This window comes from Lissotriton vulgaris, chromosome 1_1, assembly GCF_964263255.1.
Source record: "Lissotriton vulgaris chromosome 1_1, aLisVul1.2, whole genome shotgun sequence".
Lineage (NCBI taxonomy): Eukaryota > Metazoa > Chordata > Amphibia > Caudata > Salamandridae > Lissotriton > Lissotriton vulgaris.
The window spans coordinates 673,376,318-673,379,100 of NC_141685.1; positions in this window are offsets into that span (position 1 = coordinate 673,376,318).

Sequence of the window (2,783 nt, forward strand, 5' to 3'; positions counted from 1 at the left end):
CAGGAAGTAATCCTGGACGTGGAGGGGTCGTAGCTTGATCAGCAGGAATATGCTGTGGCAGGTTATTATTAGCAGGATGTACGGGTACATTGGTATATGCGGGAGCTACATCATCTAAATAGGAGGAAAGGAAAATATCTGCTGCGGTCTTTTGGTGACGTACTTTAGTCGGGACCAATGGTGGTGGCAAGTTACAGGGTACTTCCGGGGTCGCCTTGGGCAGGCCCTCGGCAAGAACTGGATACATGCCTGTAATGAGTGCATTTCTTTGGCGGTCTAATTGTTCTGATCTGACCTGTTCTCCTTCTTCTAGTAACTCTTTTTCTTTGGCTTTTTCGGATTCTTCTCTACTTCTCTCTGCTTTCCTGAATTCTTTCTCTGTTCTTCTATGTGATTCTTTACGCCACAATTCTATGGCATCTTTCTGAGATTGTCTGGCTTTCTTTTTCCATAATGCTTCTTCTACTCTCATGATGCACTCGGCATCCCATGTCCCTGAGACAGGCCATCTAAACTTCTCTTCCAGATTCTTAGTATAGTCCACCCATAAATCTAAATACAACACAGCGTCTAAGCCGTGCTTGTGGTACATAAAATATCCTGGAGTGTCCCTAGGCGGGACAGGAACTGCTTCTTCGAGTATCCCTTTCCTAGTTCCTATCTGACGTAACTTTGAAAATAACGTCATTATGACTTTGACTCGAACACAATAAACACAGTAATGAAAAGTAAACAGTCATTCATACCACGACATAAAACACATTAAAACATTTCGAATAGATACTGTCTAGTACATAAAACACAATACTTGGAATCACGAGAAATGATGCTTGGAGGCATGAATACCGAATCACTGGATTACTGAATTACTAGATGCACTGCTAAACAGTACAGACCGGTCCCATAAAGAGACACGTCATACCGCGCTCACCTAAGTGAACACGTACGGACCAGGACTGTGTACCCAGACCTGTCTTGACCGGACACAAACTAATGCACCCGTCTAGATGCGTCCCTAGCAACGGTACTCACCGGGAGCAAGACTTGAACTTGAACTTGAAGGCCTCTGACTGGACTGGACTTCTACGCATGCGCCTCGACACTTCCGAACAGGTGGGCCTCTGGATACCTCGGACACTGCTACTCTCGGCTGGGCTCTGGTCGGGATCCTCCGCACTCCTCACCGCCTCGTCTGGATGTCGACCGCAGTCTCCGTCACCTCCGTAGGCCTGAGGGAGATACAGGAAAACCTGCAGATGCGCATAGGTGTCCGTCACGGCTGTGGCAGGGGGCAAGGCCTGCGACGCATCGCCGGCGCGTGGGGTGGGGGAGGGGTTCCTATTCGGGCGCCAAATTATGTGGTAAATAAATTTACGTAGTCAGTTTTTCCGTATAATTATCATTACAAGACAGCTCATTCAAATGAGAGGCAGAGTCCGTGGTATCTGAGTCATACGGGTTTTAATGAAAAATGAACCTCGAGGTTGGAGATCATGTTCCGTCACCACTAGGGTTCGGGAAGGGACAGTCAACGTTTTATTAACATTACACATTATATATAGTAAAGCAACATAATTGAATCCAATACAGTAGGCGTAACAGGTGAAAAGAAGAAGATAAGAACACATGTGCGTAAGAGGAGGCGTGAAAGAAGGCGTGTAATAGGCGTACACGGAGGCGTATAATGTGAACGTAATGTGGACATCACAGAAAGTGTCATAAGTGGGTGTGTGCACAGAGGTAATCTGCAGAGTCAGCAGGAAGTGAGGATGCGCGCGCAGCTAGCATGACGTGACATAGACGTGTAACTGGGGAGAACTTTAACACTAGTAGAGGAGACAGAAGTCTGGGATGTCAGAACGACCTGGACCTATAACATATCTGGTATCTTATGTTTGGAGGATGTATTATCTGGAGTAAAAGGTCTCTCGGGCAGAGGCTAGTCTATACTGAATGCTAGTGCGTGCATATGTGTCTACGTGTCTACGTGCGGGGCCATGGGCCTACTATGGCAACGGGAACTGTAAATTACTTGCATGGAAACAGGAAGACTTGCTCTTTGCTCTGCAGCCGGGGAGATGTTTACCTAAATCACTAGACAGGAATGTATTTTCGAGGAGGCTGAACAGATAACTTGAAGGCAAAATACTGTCTTGGCAGGCAGGCCAGGTTGAGCCAGGCACCGCTTCGCTTGGCAGGAAATAAGGCAGAGGTCAGGGATACGTGTCCATTCTGCAGCTTTCAGAGGCAGAAAGCAGAAAGGGCTTGGAGACAGAAATCAGGGCCTAGCTCGGCAGAGCCAGGAAAAACGTAAAAGTGTACCATGTAAAGACGTTGGCATGGCATAGTTAGGAACTGAATTATCGATCCATTCATGGTGGATCTGAAAGAGGACATGTTAACGTTGGACGCAAATGTATTTGCGTCTTCATATTCGGTCATGGAGGGAAATTACATGTACTTTTAAGCACGTACATGGAGACGTTGGGGTACACGTTAGGGGACATACTTGACCATAAAAATTTCAATTACCTCAAGATCCACAGATTTAAGGCCATACACCGCCAGACTGAAAGTCAAAAGCTGTTGTTTTTCCATCATAGCAGTGTGTCACAGTCTTTCCCCTACTCCACAGATTGGACGGAAAGACTGGGAGTCATTTTGCAGTGGATGTTCAGTATAGGTATCTTAAGTCTTTGAACGCAAGGCAAATAAGGATGCATACAAACAAATTTTAAGGCAATTTCGGCGTTTTATCAATGCAATCAGTGGGTATAGGGTCT